Below are 19,959 nucleotides of genomic sequence, written 5' to 3' on the forward strand. Positions count from 1 at the left end.
AGTTCAATTCCTGAGCCTCGCTGTCTTCATCTATAAAATGGGAATATTATTAGTGTGATTAGGCCCATGAGGTTACTTCAGGCACTAAGTGAGAGATGCCTGTATGGTACTTAGCATGGCGCAGTGTATTCATTTTCTATTGCTGCACAACAAATTACTGTGCACATAGTAGCTCAAAACTATACCCATTTATTATCTCACAGTTTCTTCAGGTCAGGGCCTGGCTTAGACGGCCCCTCTACTTACAGTGTTACAAAACTGCAATCAAGGTGTCATCTGGACTGTGCTCCCTCCTGGAGGCTCAAACAGGGAAGCAACCTCTTCCACGCTCACTCACGTTCTTGGCAGAATTCACTTCCTTGCTGCTCTAAGACCAAGGATCCCAGCTTCTTCCTGGCTGTTGGCTGGAGGCTGCCCAAAGCCCCTCACCACGTGGGCTTCTCCAGCACGGCTGCTTTACTTCATCAAGCTGGCAAAGTCCGTCTCGAGGTCGAATCTTCCAGCAACACAGTCTTTGTTATGTAACACAATCACAGGAGGGACACTGCGTCACCTCTACTATATTCTGCTATTAGAGGCAAGTCATACATATAGGTCCTGCCCACCCTCACGGGTGAACACCAGAAAGCAGGGCTCACTGGGGGCTACATGTGAGTCTGTTGCCACATACAACAAATGTCTGAATGCATACATGTATGAATGAGTAAATAAGTGAGTGGGTGAATGGGTGAATGCGGACACCCAACTTAGGTATGAACGGAGTAAGCCGTGACCCTCTCAGATATCAGCAAACATAAGAAAAAGTTCTAAATCCAGGCTAAACAGGTAAACAATGGACTCTGCAGGTACCTGCTCTGTTGAAGTCCTAACACGAGTGCTCAACCTTTGTGAAAAAAATGTACTGAAGGGTTAGGGGGCCTGGGCTCTGAGGCCCAGAGAATGTCAGTGTAAGATCTTAAGGATGGTTGAGAATGGAATCCTAAGGGAAAATTAGGGGTTTTAATCCCACTTTAGGTGATAATTTTCTTATCATTGGAGCAAGAGAAGAAATTAGAAGTGAAATGAAATGGCCAGACACAGTTACAAAAGATTTTTAACTTCTAAACAATAAAAATGACTAATGATAAAAAAAAAGGAAGACTATTCACCACAAAATGGAACATAGTTACCATCTGTAAACATATGAAAATTTATTCAGACGGATTTATGAATATTACCAACATCTCAGTGGGTAGATGGCTAAAGGACATAACCGTGTAATTCATGCACAAGAAATATAATTAATAAATTAAATTTAAAAAACGTTTAAACTTAACATGGATGGGACAGAAGACTTACAAACAAAAATATTTTAAAGACTTCATTTATTTATTTGAGAGAGAAAGAGAGAGTGAGTGAGTGTAGGCACAGGGAGAAGCAGAAGGAGAGGGAGAGGGAAAGAATCCCAAGCAGACTCCACGCTGAGCCTAGAGCCCAACACAGGGCTCCATCGCACGACACTGAGATCATGACTCGAGCCGAAACCAAGAGTCAGACCCTTAACCTACTGAGCCACCCAGGCACCCCACAGACAAAAATGTTTAAAGAACTAGTCCATAGTCCTTCCTCTACTAGCTGATTCCTCTGACACAAGAGAGTAAACTGTAAAATAAATTGCGTTAGTATTATTCACCAAACAAATTACTCACCTGCCATAACCTGTTACTCCTCCTGGGCGGATGGATATTTGATGACAGTTAACTCTCAGTCAGTGGTGTGAGAGCTAGTGTGGATGACCAGATCATCAAAACACTTATTTTCATATTAGAATTGAAGCCATTTTAGGGGAGGGCGGGCTATTTAAAATTTTAATTTATTTCTACTACCCTCAGAGCTGAAACACAACAGAACAGCTACAGATCAGACTCAAGACAAGAATATTAGTCAAAGGGACTAGGCACCCCGCGGACTGTCAATCTTTCCAAGAATGAAGCCAGTGCCTTTATTGAAATGACTGCTCCTAAGACCATACCTTGACTTCTGATGACCTCCTCCTTTGTTTCTTGTTCTCAGATGTCACAGGACAAAAACACCATTCCTGGACTTGGCACAGAAGCAGTGAGACAGTGAGACAGGTAGGTTTTTCTACCTCTCCCTCTCCCACAGGCTTGTCTGGGTCCACAGGGGTTATTAGTTTTGATGCAGTGATAACCCATGTGTCCTCAGATCTTTCCAGGAGTCGGTTCTGGCATGTGTCTTGTCATGGCCCAGAATGGAAGGGCCCATGATTAAATGTAAGGAAGTGAGTAAGCACTCACTAAATAGATGTTGTTGCCATTATTTTAAAAAAATAATGTAGGCTCCTAAGTATGAGCTGCTAAAAAACTGTTGTCATGGGGCGCCTGGGTGGCTCAGTGGATTAAGCCGCTGCCTTCGGCTCAGGTCATGATCTCAGGGTCCTGGGATCGAGCCCCGCATCGGGCTCTTTGCTCAGCGGGAGCCTGCTTCTCTCTCTCTCTCTCTGCCTGACTCTCCGCCTACTTGTGATCTCTCTCTCTCTGTCAAATAAATAAATAAATAAAATCTTTAAAAAAAAAAAAAAAAAAAACTGTTGTCATGTTATGTATGGATGGAAAAGCTATAAATGGGAAAAAAAAAACACCCACAAATCTAAGCAGATTCTACTCTAAGATAGATTTGTAGGTACCTAAGTTCTTGTCCTAAGTTAAAGAAATTTAGGCTGAAAATATATATATATATTTGAGGGGGGTGTGGTTTATGCCAGAAAGATGCCTTGGGGCTTCAGTTATGGGCACATCCTTAGCTACACACCAAAATAGTGGTAAAATAATGTCCATTTATATAATGTTTTATTGAGGACAATTTTACATAACATACAATTAACCATCTTTAAAGCATACAGCTCAGTGGCGTTTAGTGCATTCACGGTGTTGTACAACCACCGCATTTCTCTAGTCTCAAACCTCATCACCCTAGAATACCCTGTACCCTTTAAGTAATCATTCCTTTCCCTCCCCTCGTCTATTCCCTGGCAACTTCTAATCTGTTTCTATTGAAATAAAACATTTAAAACATGTAGATGACATTTTTTTTTTTAATGGTTCTCTACTTGATTGATTTGTTGGTCGCTCTGTTACCTATTGGTCTAATTCCAGCTGGAGAGGCGGGCTATCCTTAGGACTCTGGTTTGTTTGTTTGTTTGTTTTGCTTATTTCGCTGTCTGTCTCCCACCCACCAGCACGAGTGTTTTCCAGGCAGGGTGGTGTTTGGGGTGGTGTTCGAGCTGCTCATCCGTGGGCCTGTGGCCCCTGGGACGAAGTCTGGCATCCAATGTGCTCCACTAGTTCACATTACCAAGAAGTTAATTAATCTGTCCAAGGACATATAGCTGGTAAGTGATGAATCACAATTTCAGCCTAAGTCTCTTGCACCACCCACAAGGTAGCAGCGAATGGGGCCTGACTGGGAGACAAATTTAGATAGCAGTCATACTAGAGTTGATACTGAGGAAGGCTGACTATGTACCCAGGACTGTTACAAGCCCTTTTCAAGTCTTATATTGTTTAATGCCCCTAACAGCCATACAAGATAGCCCGGAAATTCTATTAGCCCGGAAATTCTGGAATGGGAAGGGGTGGTTCCTGAATCCAATCCAGGTATTATAGGCTTTGAGGAAGGATTTGGGTCTATGAGTAGCTTAGTCAAATACCAGAAGAGACCATCACTTTATCTTTTTTATTTTTTTAAGAATTTTTTAATTTGATCGAAAGACACAGTGAGAGAGAACACAAGCAGGGGGAGTAGGAGAGGGAGAAGCAGGCTTCCTGCCAAGCAAGGAACCCGATGTGGGACTTGATCCCAGGACCCGAGTGGAAGGCAGATGCTTACCGACTGAGCCACCTATGCGCCCCTCATTATATCACTTTAATAAGAACTTCTGGGACTGGTTTTAGGGAAGAGGAACTAGGTGTGATGGCTGACATGGAGTCTGCTCTAGAGTTTGCCACACACTCACACGTACACATACACACACATATTGTGTCTCGTGTGCGCTTGGTTATAATTCTTGTGGAAAATGCCATGTTTTAGGCTTTTATGCCCTGTGGGGTAGCACTGCGTTCTGCAGGTACAACCGTCTCTACTCTATATAAAGTCAAATCCTGCTGCCTCCGGCTCCCGCTCCACTGCGGGGCTCCACCACGCCTGCCCCGCTCTGAGAAACACTGCCTTCCGCACAGTCCCCAAGGCACCCACCCCTCTCCTGGACACCACCCCTGCAGATAGTGCTGGGTGCTCGCAACAAAACCCCAGAGCACCAAATGGGCCACAGCTGCTCCGGGGTCTGTGGCACTGTTGGCGAGGATACCTCTCCATTTTCTCTCTGCATCAGATGTTACCAAAGCAGGATTGGCAAGCTCTCCGAAATCTTTGGAGGTTTTGGTAAAGTTGGTCTTCTGGTTTCTAGTCACGGTCCTCTCTCTCTTCTAGGACCCAGAATGAGTCCATGAAAATCTGGGCCTGGGGCCAATGGGACTGACCCTGGGGTACTTGAGCAACTACTCTGTTCCAGCAGTGAGGTTTGTAACTGAGCTGGGCTCGTCCCACTTGACCTTCCTCCTCTCATTCTCTCAGGCAAGGTCAGATGATTCCGACTTCTAACTGTGGGGACATTTGTAGTCTGGAGCTGGGATTCCATCTCATTTAGACTCAGGACCAAGTGTAGAAATAAGTGACAGAAAAACAATGTGAGACCCTGTAAGAAATGGAGCTCAGGACCTGGTGAACTCTTGATCTCAAAGACTTTTACCACTAACTTATATTCTGAGTCTCTGTGGGAAAGTTCTGTATTTTGTTAAGAGCTTTAGGGAGTTCTATAAAGGGAAGTAAAGAAAGTATGAGAAGTGCGATTTTAAAATCGAGTGACTTAATTTCTATCTGGCCCCGTCATTATAGGAATATTAGTGGGATTATGCTATACCACTTTTTTTTTAAATTTATTTCAGAGAGAGAGTGCATGAGCAGGAGGGCATGGAGCAGACTCCCTGTTGAGAGCGGGGTTCCATGTGGGCTCGACAGAGTGGGGAGTGTTGGGGGGGCTCCTCTGAGGTCAACACTGGGCTTGATCTCCTGATGGGGACATCATGACCTGAGCTGAAACCAAGAGCTGGACATTTAACAGGCTGAGCCTCCCAGGCATCCCTGCTATACCACTTTAAAGCCTTGGCTGAAATGCATTTGTTAAGGAATCCAGCCATGCAGAACACATCAAGGGCTTCTTTGTGGGGTTCAGACAAAGTAGGATAAATTTTGATCCCTCATGGTACTCCTTGCATATAGGGGGACACAGAGCAATGCAAATGAGTATTCCAAATTTCTGGAGGCTAGACTTAGGGGTGATGGTTATGGTCACCTTTTTGCTTATCCACATTCTCTTATTTTCTGTAACACACATGTATTGGTTGTGTGGTTAAAAGGGAGGTAAAATGGAACAAGGATGGATACTCTTCAGTCAGAATTGACATCCTGTGCCCTGATAGCTCTGTCCTCCTGTGGCCTCCACCCCTCTCTTGGAGCAGAGGATGGAAGGTCTAAAAGGGAGTCAGAGGACCTCGGGGAAGATCTTTTTCTTTTGCTTCCTCTCCTTTATCACTGAGCAAATGGACTTGGGGCCTCATGAGAGCCTCCTCTGTGCATTGAACACTCCTAGCTATTATGTTAAGTAATAATAATAATAATAATAATAATAATAGTAATAATAACAAATGTGTCTGAGGCTTTTACAAACTAAATAGGCTGGTCGTTGAATGAGCATTGACCCGAAATAGAACTAAAAGGCTCTAAACCAATGTTTCTCAGTGTCCTTTCTATTACTCATTTTTCAGCATGATCTTAAATAAAATATTCTACTCTAAACATCCATTTTTAGACTCAAATCTTTGAGTAAGCTTTCTTCTAAAAATATATGGAATTGGATTAGCTTTTCGTGTCTTTTCTTTTTTCCAACCCAAGAGAACAATACTCTTACGTATATAATTTCTTGTGAATTGAGTAGGAAGTAAACATTTTTAGGATCTGAATTAAAGTATCTCTTTAATAACTGACTTTCTGTAATGCCTTTCTACCTGTTGGCGACCATTTTATTTATTTAATTATTTATTTAGAGGATGATAGCATGAGTGTAATATGGGGGAAAGGCAGAGGGAGAGGGAGAGAGAGAAAATCCTAGACAGCCTCGATGCTCAGTGTAGAGTCCAACATGGAGCTCGATTTTATGACCCTGAGATCATGACCTGAGCCAAAACCGAGAGTCTGATGCTTAACCAACAGAGCCACCCAGGTGCCCCTTGGCCACCATTTTTACCATCATTGTCATCACCCCTGCAAACATCTAGATTGAACTCAAAGTTTCCAAATCGTTCCTACACACAGTATCTCTCGTCATAGTTGCCCTATGATCTCGATTTTATTGAGACCAATACTGATGCTTCTGGAGGCTGAATGACTTTCCTAGGATCTCACAGCTAAGTCAGGTACAGAGCCAGGCCTCAATCCCAGATCTTCCAGCTCCACATTTTTTATTCTTTATTCTCCCACATGGCTCTTTCATTTCCTTAGTTGCTGGATTTTAGTAATGGTGGCATTTGGCTTGACTTAGAAAATTTTAAATTAAACCTTTGAGTAGCTACCTTTACCACAACCCCGAGAGAACAAGCCAGGGGTACAAGCTCAGCCAGAAAGGAGCCCTCCTGTCTTATTCCACATCTGTCTCGCCATTTGAATCTAACATCAAATCCTAAGGACATGCTTTGAAAAATCAAAATTGGTGGGGTGGGGTTGGGGGGTAGGAAATAAAATGGATTTTCAAATTTTCTCTAAAATTCTATTATAATTATTCCAGGCAGCTAATCTTTCATTACTAATGTTTAAAAAATTATTTGAAAATATACAGTATGAGTAAAATGCCCTATTAAGAGGAAGCAAGCCTAAGCAATAGAGGGTGAGACAGTATCCACTAAGAGAATCAAACTATGAAGCTAGATTGGAATTCAGGATTTGGGGATTTCAAACCCGTGAGGCACCTTGCCTCAGAGACAGAGCGCAGAAGAGCTGGGCGTATGTCTGCCTGTTTCTACTATAAACTATTCTTTGTGGATCTGAGATTAAATGTAATTGGGCATCCTGTATTTTCTGAGATAACCCTACCCTGGAGGTTAATTCACAGGGCAGCCTTGGACCTGGTGCAGATAATGTTTGCTTGGGGACATTCCTGAGAAGCCAGGAGTGAGACCTAGGCTGATCTGACCAAGTCTGAATTAAGTCCTATAAGATGGAGATATTTGTCATGTGTCTCACCATCGTCTTTGATTGTAAGTCTCTATAATCTGTGCCTAAATACTATAGCGTTAATCCAAGACCCCTGAAGTATTTTCACATCATAGGTAATAAATGCCCCAATACTTAGTGTTTAAAATAAGCACTACTGCAATATTTAGTTAAAACTGCAAAAAGAGTACAAATAAAGCCATTGTTTTTGTTAAGGTATATAAGTCTTATTTAACTTCCCCATGTTCTTACATGTATGTCTCTTAGGTCAAGACTTCCACTGATAACATATTTCATTTAGCTGCCAAAAGAAATACATTGAAAGAATTACAACTGATGTCCATTTGGGCTAAACACCTACCATCATTATTGTCTCTCACTTGAATGCCTTTTACTGATGTGACGTCACAAGTGGCCCTGATCGCTGGCAGTAGCTCCCTTAACACGTTCTTGTGTTCGAAATCTAAATCTAAATTTTTCAGACCCTTCCCACAGGACTGATTTGAAACCAGCTGAGCGAGTAAATATGGGCGGGGTGGGGGTGGATAGGAGAACGCAATTAAAGAAACTGACGAAGGGAAGGTGGTGAGTCACCTGCCTTCAAGGCTCTCTCACCTCTGTGTTTCCACCCAGTTAACCACCAGCTTCCTGGGGAACCAGAGCTTATCGCTTGGGTGTCGTCTTATGGACAAACATGGCCGCAATGAGCTGAAAAGGCAGGGGCAGTAACGGTGGTAGTAGTGATGGTGAGGAGAATCAGGTATACCACAAGGTATAGGAAAGTCAAGTTCCTCCTCAGCACCAGTGGCCTTTTCTGTCTCTGGGTGGCTTGGGTGATGATTGTGTCACTCGTCCACAAACTTCTGACACGGTCTTTTATACTCATGAAATCATTTTTCTCTCAAGTTATTTATTCTCTACTTCATAGTCTCAGTTTACAGAAAGTGACCAGGGAATTCTCAAAATCTAATTCTATCCCACTGTCTTTCTCCAAATTACCTGAATGTGGTGTTCTGGCGAATTTACAGAGCCACGTCCTCGTCAAAGAAAAGTAGCATTTCTCTGGCAAGATGGCTGGTCTCTCTTATTGTAACTCAGCTTAAGACCTTTATTTAAAGCTTAAAGAAGAAAACATTCACATTGCTCAATTTCATGACTTAAGCAGACCAACCGAAGGTATGGGCAAATCATGCCTCTCCTATAAAGCTCTCCTGAGAAACCAGAGGGGGCCACCCTCAGCCTTTTCTGGAGGAGGTTTAAAGAATGAAATCTACTTTTAAAATTGTTCCCATGTCTGGCATATGTCCTGTTTATATTCCAACTCTGAGAACTTTTTAGAGAATGGTATTCTTTCTCCTAGCTCTGCTCCAAATCGTTTTCATGAGAGACGGTGTAATATTGTGGTAAGAAAAATCCAGTAGTTTCTAAGAAGGCTTCTTTCTCCTGTTCAGAGTCTCCTTGCCCAGTCCCATGTTACATTCTGGATCCAGTGTAAATGTAGCTAAGCGTGCGCAAATACCTCAGAGAATGCAAAGCACTGTGCGGGGGGGGGGGGGGGGGCAGGCAGGGACTTTATAACTTAAATTTATTTAATATAATTTTTTAAAGATTTGTATTTATTCATTTGACAGGGAGAGAGAGATCACAAGGAGGCAGAGAGGCAGGCGGGCGGGGGGTGGGGGGAAGCAGACTCCCTGCTGAGCAGAGAGCCTGACGTGGGGCTCGATCCCAGGACTCTGAGATCATGACCTGAGCCAAAAGCAGAGGCTTAACCCACTGAGCCACCCAGGTGCCCCTATTTAATATAATTTAAAAATAATTCATTCACATGGTTCAAAATTGAAAATGACATATAAAGGTATACATTGAGAATCTGTTTCACCCTCTTTTCTCATCCACCCCACTAATCTCTGATGCCCACCCCCACCCCAAAGATTAGCACTTGTTGTTTCTTAAGAAGTCTTCCGATGTTTTATGCATAGACCAGCAAACACTAACACAGTCTTATTTTTCTTTATTTTTTATGTGGAAGGCAACATATACTACACATGTTCCACAGCTTGCTTTTTTCCATATAAAAACATATCCTGAAGATTACTCCATATCAGTACATAGAGAGCATTTATTAAGCCACATAGAGTGTCCTTGTTGATAGACACTCAGAATGTTATTTAAGTCTCACCATCACAAACAATACTGTGAGGAACACCTCTGGTCTCTGTGTCCTTTTGTGCATGCACAAATCTATCTGCAGGCTATATTTCCAGAAGTGGGACATCATAGAATTTTGATCAAATACCTCTGTTTTAACACTTAACCAATCAGGGGCCTGTATTTTAGTTAGTGCCATCTGTCTCGTCATTATTTTATGAGCTTCTAGAATGCAGAATTATATCTCATTCATCTTTGCATCCACAGCCCCTACATAGTACCTAGCATGTTCATGCTGAATACAAAATAAACTTCCTGTGTAACTATAACCTTGAGAACATTAAAGTAACCCCTCAATTTAAAAGGCTGAGATCTAGGGTATAGATCAAGAGGCACTTCTAAGTTTCTATTTAAGGATGAAAATAGGACTTATAAAATGCCAGGCCAAATGAAAACATTGAATGAGGAGTAGAGGTTTCAAGGATGAGGATGTCTCTTCAAATCCAGGAACTAGGATGGTGTCATGTGTATTTTCTGGGTTATTCACACGCAGAGACACTGAATGGTAAAACAGGCTAGCAAAGAGACATGGCGAAGACTGGACCATTCCTAAACCGATGGCAGCCATACTTCCCGGCTCTTCTCCTCTGCATCTCGGTGCTTTCCCCTCCCCAGCCCTCCCTGCTGTCCCAGCACAGATGTCATGGGAACACTCGCTCTCCACTAGGTCACCACCAACCATCCCAGCTGCAACCCAACTATGTTTCGGCAAACTGGAAGAGATGGACTGGCACGCAGATATATAACACACAGAACTCAGTGAAGCCCTTTTTCAAAATCCCTGCCTCTCAAAAACTTTCAGCGAAAGGTAAATTGATGCAATTTGGTTGTGTCATTAAGGTGGCAATATCATTCAAAACTTGTAAATGTATTTTTATATAGCAATTTTACTTTGGGCAATTAATTCTACAAATACACTTATAAAAGTGCACAAAAATATGCATATGTTTGCTGAAGTATTATTTGAAAAAACAAGACTAAAAAATAACTTAAGTATCCATCAATATGGGAATGTTATATCCATAATAGCGTATTATTTGCTATCTGCGCAGCTGCTAGAAGAATGAAGTAGACCCATGTGTAGGGAATGGAATGATAGCCAACGTACAAGGCTAAGTGAATTCAAGCAAATTCAGTATAGTAAATACATTGTATGATTTTATTTGTGACTTAAGATATGCTTGCCTATGAATTTTAAAAGTCTATTCATGGGATGCCTGGGTGGCTCAGTGGGTTAAGCAGCTGCCTTCAGTTCAGGTCTTGATCCCAGGGCCCTGGGAACCAGCCCCGCATCAGGCTCCCCACTCAGCAGGAAGCTTGCTTCTCCCTCTACCTACTTCTCCCTCTGCCTGTTGCTCCTCTGCTTGTGTTCTATCTCTCTGACAAATAAATACATTTAAAAAAAAGTCTACTCATTAGGGCACCTGGCAGCTCAGTCGGTAAAGCATACAACTGTTGATCTCGGGGTTGTGAGTTCAAGCTCCTCTGTTAGATATCAAGATTACTTTAAAAAAAGAAAAGGAAAAAATTTTAAGTCTATTAAAATATATATGAAACTGGGACGCCTGGGTGGCTCAGTCAGTTGCATGTCTGCCTTCAGCTTAGGTCCTGATCTCAGGGTCCTGGGATCAGGCCCCGCATCAGGCTCCCTGCTCAGTGGGGAGTCTGCTGCTGCTGCTTCTGACCCTCCCTCTCACTCTCCGCCTGCTTGTGCTCACTCTCTCTCTCTTTCTCTCTAGCTCTTTCTGACCCTCAAATAAATAAATACAATCTTTAAAAAATACATATGAAAAATTATTTTTAATGGTTACTCCTGGATAATGGGATTGTGGGGGCTAGGAGAAAAGAAAGTCAATTTTTTTCACTTTATATGCTATTTAATTAATTTTGTAATTAAAACATTCACATGCAGTCAGTCCACTATTTCTTGGGTTCCTATGGTGTGTAGATGTTGGGGTTTAGTGATCATTTTTGACTCAGAGTAAGCATTACTTTAAAAATTCTCCAGCTCTCCCTTGGCACTGCCCATGGAGGTGGCTGCTATCTCCTCCTCGGCAGCATCACAGCTGCTCTCAGACCTCAGTGAAGGCCAAGATTATTAAAGAGAGGACCACGGAGTGCATCCAGCACTGCTCAGACCGATAGGTCAAGTGAAGTGCAAAATGGCAGAAACCCAGAGGCACTGACAATGGGTGAAATGGAAGATTCTTGGGCTAGATCTTGATGCCCAAACGCAGCTTCCAGGAGCAGCAAGAAAACAAAGCGCATGCTGCCCAGGGGCTTCTGGAAGTTCCTAGTGCATGGCATCAAGGGGCTTGAGGTGCCACCGATGTGCCGCAAATCTCACCATGCAGAGACTGCTCACCATGTCGCCTCTGAGAACCCCAAAGCCAGGGTAGAAAGAGCAGCCCCTCTGGCCATCAGAGCCACCAGTCCCAATGCCAGCAAAGAAGGCGAATAGACAGCTTAGTTGCATGTCGTACTTGTGTTAATAAAACCATAAAACTACAAGTAAACATACAAATCTTCCAAAGAGTTCTTTAGGGCGGATTCAAGAGCTATGGTTGACCTTAATTGAGGTTCACAGAACCGACTTCAGCTTTGTGGACATAAACTCAAAATTCAACACATTTAGAAAACTGGGTAAAATTTCCTGGGATTAACAAAAATCAGTGTGTTTAGCCTTGAGACTGTTGATGAGGTTGGTCTTGACCGCCCACAATCGTCCACTTGACACCTACTTACGCACATCTTTTAAGGAAGGCATTTTAATCATTGTGTATCTCCAGCAAGATTTCCCATGCGCGGGACTTAAAAGCCATGAAAAACTTTGTATCATATTTTACAAGGTCAGGGCCAAGGGAAGAAGAAAAGATGCTCCCGTGTTGTGCAAATGTCCTGTTGCTAAAGAAGAGAGCGCTCAGGGCAGACACACACACAGTGGCAGATTCTGATATTGGGTTTTCAAATCCTGGTAACTGCAGCCATTCGGTCAGTCTCTGCCCGATCCTGCAGAAACAGAACCTGAGACAAGAAGCAAGAAGATGAGAAAACACCAAGAAAAGAAAACAAATTGGTGGACACAACTGGCAATAGACTTCAACGGGTTTTCTTGCGGCAAGGCTTTAAGCAAAGAATCTTGAATGTACCAAAATTTCACTTGGAACATGAATTTCCAGGCCACCTACCTTTTCCAGGACTTCCTGTTGCTAAGATGATGATGTCTTAGGTTACTAATCTAACAAAGTCTTGCAGGTCCAAAAAGTTTTAGCAATTTGGCTCTCTTTCTACACTGCAGGAGGAAAAAAAGTTGTGGGGTGTGCAGTGTTAATTTAAATGCCTTGTGTGATTGCCCTTCATTCTGGAATAGTATTTTGTGTTCACAGATGTAGGGAAAACTACATTTTCTTGGTAGTAAGATGGTAGGTCTTTACTGGAAGCCAATAGAAATACAAAGCAAATGGATAACTCATCTTGCTGTGACTATAACCAGGTCTAGTGTAGGGAAATAATCCAAACTCGAAATTCATAAATAATTTTAAGAGATCTTCAGAACCAGAGCATGTATTTGAGGTTAGTGCCCACACCTCTCAGAACTTCCATTTACAACTAAATGCTAAGGCAGAATAACCATTAAAAAGATCAGCAGATGAGTCAAAAATAACAGAGATTAAGAGAAAAATAAAGTAGTAATATAGCAATAATCATACCTTTGTTTGCCCTACTCACTTATTGCTGAGCAATTCATCTTCAGTTATAAGATTGTAACTTTCTAAGGAAAGTTTGCTTTCACCAAGCAAATACGTTCTAAGCATGTTTGATAATTTAATTTCACATATATGTGTCGTGGTAATTGGGGGTTTTCAGGCACTAGCTTCCAATATTTAGATCCAGGTATCCATAAATAAATTACCTTGATAACTAGCTTGAAGTCCAAGTGCACTTTGGCCCCAATTATTGGAATGGTATGGGTAAAAGTGTATTTTTTAACTCAATTCTCCAAGTAACTTGCACATAAATACCCATCGAAAGTCCACAGGGTTGGGATACCTCTTCAGATTCATTTTGGTGTAGAATATTATCTCCTTTGGACTACTAATCAATGTTATTATGTGCAGTTTCTACAATACAGGTCTATTTGCCCCAATGTCTTAGCATCCTAGTACCCTCTCATCAGAATATTGGTTAGATTCCCTGGTGTGAATCACTTATCCAGTTGCTCGCCTGATTTATTCACATGTTTTTGAGATTTGTGAAATGTGGCAGATAAACAGGTTTATGCTGTGTGCAGCTTGGAGGGCAGCCAATGTCTGTCTGCCTATACAGTATATTTACTCTCCTTCCTCAAATCTCTCTCCCATACAAAGAAGCTGTACTTTACGACTCAAATCAGTGTAGAATGCATCTAGTAATGTCACTGCAGAAAACAGCAGGTGCCCTTCCACTCATTTGCGGTGATTCTTGTAGGGAAGAAAGTGAATCAATGATTCACCCAGTGGACAAAGAAACGTCACAGCGACTATTTGGAAAAGTCAAATGCGGGAAAGGAACATTCTCATCTAAAGGTGTGCTCTGATTTTAGAAAGGAAAACCCCCCACGAGAAAATCGGGAATTTTGTTGAAGTGCTCTGGTTGAACCCACAGTAAGCGATGGCATGTTCCCTCTCTCCCTGCTTCTTCTGTTTTATTGCTTTTGTGTTGTACTTCTAAAATAAATATCAATAAATCATTGCAGTTAGATACTCTAATATAGACAGAAATGTACTTGACTCCCTACAGTCATTACAATTGGAGGGGACTCTGATTAGGATGCTTTACTTAATTAAGTGATATCGTCTAAAGAGAGTTCTTCCCTCCATTTTCTGTTTAACAGTCTTATAAAACACCAACAGAGGAAATTCATTCTGTTGTTTGCTTTCCTTATTGTAAATGGTTTATTCTCATTCAGAGTTTACAGAAGATGTTGTGTTAATGAAATGCCTAATAAGCCAAAGACTGGTTCAGCTACACACAGAGCCTTGTTCAAATCAGCCCAAGCTATCCCAGACTTGAGAACATTTTCTCCTGCAGTCCCAGAAATATATTAAAAAAAAAATTTTTTTTACAACATCTATACCTTAAAATTAAGGTGATCCAAAAGAAAAAAATTTTTTTGCTGAGAAATCATGCTTCATCTTGTTTATGTATGGTTCAGCAGAGACCTTAAAAATCTGTTTCTTTGAAAAAATAGAAAAAATGGGCAAAGAATAAGCAATCCTTATGCATAAGATGTTATTTGTGAGGCACTTTAATTTTACTGAAAGAAGTCATTAAATTTGGATTGCCAATACAAATATGATTATATATGTTTTCTAAATAAAATGTTATTATGTTGCAACTGAACTCATCCATTTATTGTTTGTTTACCTAATGCTCAAACGCATGTTTTATTCATAGATGTCTGGGAGAAAAAAATTTTGCTTGATAATCACACCAAGCATATTTAACAAAAGCAATTCTCCTTTTATTAGTGAACAAGTTTAAGCAGAATGATTTCATTTTTTTCCATGTAGTTAATTCAGACTTGCAGAACCCCCAGTATACAGCTTTTGTTTCTCTCCTTGCTGCCTTTTATGTCTTTAATATATGCATGCCTATCCACTGATGGGAAAATATCATTTCCTGCAACTCTTCCTTTTTCCTTCTTGAGTATTCTCTCAGTTGATTTCTGGTTTTGGTTAGTTTTCACTAGTCAGTTCTGTCAGATCATGTAAAAGACAGACAGACATATTGAAGTCAAGTAAATAGTTCACTATCCTGCTGAAGATTTTAAACTCTCTTTCATTACAGTGAATTTGAATTCAAAACATATTTACTCATTCCATTAAAAATAAATAAATTTGTATTTTTAAAGAAATCAAAAATTGGTAGAAAGTAGTAAAAAAGTGAAGATGTATTAATATTTATAAAATTGTTTTCATTACTAAATAAGACATTTTAACAAAATGCTTGCAATTTTAGCAAAAAAAAACCCAAAAAACAAAAAACAATGACCTAGTAAATATAACAACTTTATGTCTATTTATTAAAAAGAAATGTAAATGTAAACTCTGTTTACAATAAAACTCGGTTTACAATAGTTGTTTTTTTTTTTTTTTTTAACTTTAACACACTATGTAGCTAAAAGCATTTAATGATCTGGAAATTTTAAATACATGTAAGCCTCAAAATATAAAAATGAATATTAAGGAATCACATGCAAGGGGGTTTTTATTAATTCCTAAACTAGTAAAATAACACTTTATAAAATTGCTAAGACCTGAATTGTTTTAATTCCTGACCAATATAGCTTGGTCATTTTTCAAGTAAAATAATAATCATAATAATAACAATCCATCATTGCTAAATGAGTTTATTAACATTGTATGACTATAAGGTTTTGGTTTTTGTTTTTAACTGAATAACATTAGTCCTGCATAAAACCATTAGCTGGAAACACTCTGAAGTTACATAACTTTTCTTAACTTCCAAGTTAAATCAGCTCTACCATAGAAAAACGGTAAAACAATGACCCCCCTAGACATGTTACCCAAAGTGAATTCCAGAAGTTGCCCATAATTGCTTTTTTTAAAAAAGAAACTCTTCATTAAAGGCTAGCCTTACATCAGATCTAAAGTGCATTAAATGTTAGTTATTTTCTTGATTTGTAATCTAGATAATTTTTACATCCAAAAGCTTAGTTAGCCTGCTTTCTATTAAACTTCTTTATCGATTTTCTTTAAGCCCTTCATTTAAAAAGGTGCCTTTGTCCTGAAACTAAGCATATGACATTTCTGTCCCTTAAGGAAATTTTTCAAGATGTGAATAACAGCAAGTAAATTCTATTACAGATTTGATTCTAGTTTCCTGTATTGGTTCACCTCTTTAAAAATAATTTTTAAAAATACAGGATGTGGATTTTTTTTCTTAAGGCTTTAAGATGAATGAGGATTGTGTGTAATGAAGTACCAGTGAAGGAAGAGTAGCTGCTGAATCATTATCTTGCAGAAGAATGTGAGTACTATTTTGCCCGAATCAATTATTTTATCAAATGACTTTTCTGTCTAAATTGTTTGCTTTAAGAAATAAGGATGCTAGAGATAAGCAAAATTATTTTAATATACATTTTTAGACCATTATTATTCCAATTCCTATAAGCCAAACTAAATGCAACATAGCCAATTTCAGGCTGTTGTTTACTAAAACTGCTTTTCATTGGAGTAGTGAATGTTTGTAGCTAATGCTTCAATCTTGACAGGCAAAAATATCAGAGTTTAAAAATTTAAACACCAACAGTACTCTGCATTTAATAGACTCCTGAGAAGAAAAAATATTTACCTCCTAACATAGCCTCTTTCTGGACTTGTGAGATGTGTATTCCGAAGTATTTATCATCAAAGCTATTTGTCTCTGTAAAGTAGCAGAAAGCGTAAATTTCCTAGAGAGAACCTAGCTAAAGGACACCCTCCCGCAATGAAGTAGGTCAGATCTGTGCAAAGAATAGTACAAAAAGCAATAGTTTGGTGCCAAAGAGAAGAAAGTTCTTGAAAGTATTTTTTTTTTAATTATTCCACAGATATACGTAATGCATGTTCAAGAAAGAACATACTTAGCAAAAAGCTTTTTGGGGGAGCGGGAGAGAGAAAAAAACCAGCCTGTGTGATGTGAGAGAAGACATAAGACCAAAACAAAACAAACAATAAACAAAAATAGCCTAAATCAACCCAATTTGTTTTCTCCTAAAGCCTGTTTTCTTTCAGCAAGAGATGCCCACCGTGTGAGGAGTAAATTCCTCTGATGAGCAAGTTGTACTTTATAAACACAGGAGAGCGAATCATTGACTTGTTTAGAAGACAATTCTCTTACTCATAGCCGCAGTGTCACTACTGTCTGTGCCTCCGAAAAGGGGACCCCCTAGACTTTCACAGATTTGCTTTTTGAGGGAGAAAAAGTTGTAAACTATTGTCAAAGTGTATATAGTTCTGATTCATGTTCAACGTTTTTTACAGACCACCTTGCGGATGTGTTTTTGAAGCACCTCAGTGGCCCAGGGGGAGCTCTACCTTTAATGTGAGAAGACAACGTAACAAAGAATCAATCAATCTCTCTCTCTCTCTCTCTGTCTCTCTCTGTCTCTGTCTCTCTCTCTCTCTCTCTCACACACACACACACACACACCCCAAATTTTTTTTAAAAGTTTGTGGTGAGGGGAAGGGAGAGAAGGAAAACAAATGTTATCTCTCATGAGCAAACTTTAAATTTCACAAAGATACAACGAAGCAGTATTTTTGCCCTAGCAGAACAGTTTCTGATTTAGAATAAGCGAAACTAAAATAAAACTTCTGAGTCGAACCAAGCAGCGAACGAACTGTAGAAAAATAATAGTGTTAAGTATTGTACATTCTTTTAAGACTTGTATGATACAGTTAATATAGTTGCCTTAGTTCGATGTTCTGTTAATATGAAAAGAGCTGTAACGTAGTACTTCATTATTTGTAATATAGTAACTGATCATTCAAATAATATGTGGCTCAATGGCCCAGGAAAAGCCCAGCTATCTTTCATAAGTACAATAGCCACACACAAATCATATAAAAACTCAAATTTTTATTTTCACCAAAAATTGATTTTTTTCTCATATTCAAATGTATATAAATTAAAACAAAACATGTAACTAAGATTATCCCCTAAAATACAAATAGAATAACCTTTGGGGATTTTCAAGATCTTATTTTCATAACCATAATTAGTAAAAATAATTATTGGCAAGAGCAACTGAAATCATATATTTTAATAACTCAAATATTTATTTCTACTCCTTTTTGCATCAAGACTGTGGGAAATTTTTATTATAACAATCAGATGGTGCACTGATGTGAGAAATGTTGCAAAGCATCCTGTTGATTGCTTCTAATTAACTGCAATGCTCTTGTGTTCTCAGTTTTAGCCGGCACACACTGCACAATGCCTTTTATTTTGCTTTGAATGGATTTTTACTTAAAAACAGCTGATCTCAATATCCACAGCATTTTGGCTTTATTTTTTAATCTCTTAGCATTTTCCTGGAATATTTTCTTTTCAATTTTAAAAGATAAATTTGAAAACATTTCTAAAACATAAAGTATAATCAGTTAAATTAACAGCACTCGTATGGTCTTTCACATGTATTTTGCATGTTCTATAGTACGTGATTACATTCTCAAACCACATTTCAATTCCTCTTTAAAAGTTATACATCTGAGTGATGGTTTAAGAAGGAAATTCTGAAAAGCAATTTAGAACATGCAGCCAATTTTTTTTTTTTTTAATTTTTGTTAGCAGACTATTAAATAGCATGGAGCTGAAACACAGGACCCAAGTAAGGGGATAGAAAGGATTTCAGAATTAAAAGTATTAAATAAAATTCTTTGCACTCACCTTTCTCTGATGATTTAAGCTCAAGCAGCCCTGACAGAGAGAAGTCATGAATTTTCATCAACTTCACACATGTCATACATTTAAAAACATTTTGATTTGCCCTGGGACCCCTGCATGTCTTTGAAAGCACGGTCACAGTGCTGTGCTGTTTTGTAGGTACGAACCCTCTGAACTCCCAGAGCTCTAGAAGATATATTACTAATGTAAACAGCCTCTTAAGTGAAGGAAAAAAAAAAAAAAAGAGCATTAAATAACAGGAAGTTTCCAAGGAAATGCAGAATTTAAAATAGAGTATTATTAGAAGCAGTACAATTTCTATAATTTTGAGTGCCACCATTTTATCCATACACCAGCTTTCTGAGAACATATAATTATCTGACCTAAGAAACAATCCTTTTGGAAGGGAAAATGTATAACTTAAAAAGTAGAGGTAAGTTATTAATTTAGACTGGTAGATGTTGAAAGTGATTAAATAGTCCTCCTTTTGTGCTCATGAGGATAGAATGTGACTCAGGCAAGCAGAAACGCCACAGTTTCAAAACAGCTACCAACATCCTAATATTTCCAGTAGGAAAGCTAAGTATATTAAGTGCAATAAAGACAGAATTCTGTCCTAAATAACATGTCCTGGGACACGTTATTCTCCAAATACTTCTGTCTCTCTTAAAATTGTGAGAAAGCATAAAGACAAGGTAAGAAATAAACATTAGGAGAGATTAATAAGGGCAAACTCACAAATCATACAACAATATAAATAAAGTAATGTTACAAATAACTTACACTGTGCCCTCAACTTAACAACTGAGGAAGAGAAAGCCCAGAGAGGTAAAGTGACTTCCCTAAGGTCTTTCAAAGACAGAGACATAAAGCTCAACTAGAGACACGTCTCTTGACTTTTGGTAGCACTCTTTCTACAACACCACACAGTCTTTGAATGCAGTAACCGAAGTGTCATTTCAGGTGGATGTCAATCATACAGTAAAATAAAAC

At 39.4% G+C, this 19,959-nt stretch overlaps 1 long non-coding RNA gene across 1 annotated transcript; it reads right to left on the bottom strand.

Moving 5' to 3' along the window:
• Positions 1 to 9,322: 9,322 nt before the first annotated feature.
• Positions 9,323 to 19,467, bottom strand: LOC131998792 (uncharacterized). Its single transcript, XR_009398868.1, has 2 exons — positions 18,970 to 19,467; positions 9,323 to 12,558 (listed from the first exon to the last, which is right to left on the bottom strand). It is a non-coding gene; the product is annotated as an uncharacterized LOC131998792 (long non-coding RNA).
• Between the last annotated feature and the right edge of the window lie 492 nt (positions 19,468 to 19,959).

The sequence above is a fragment of the Mustela nigripes genome, chromosome 13 (genome assembly GCF_022355385.1).
Source record: "Mustela nigripes isolate SB6536 chromosome 13, MUSNIG.SB6536, whole genome shotgun sequence".
NCBI classification, from domain to species: Eukaryota; Metazoa; Chordata; class Mammalia; order Carnivora; family Mustelidae; genus Mustela; species Mustela nigripes.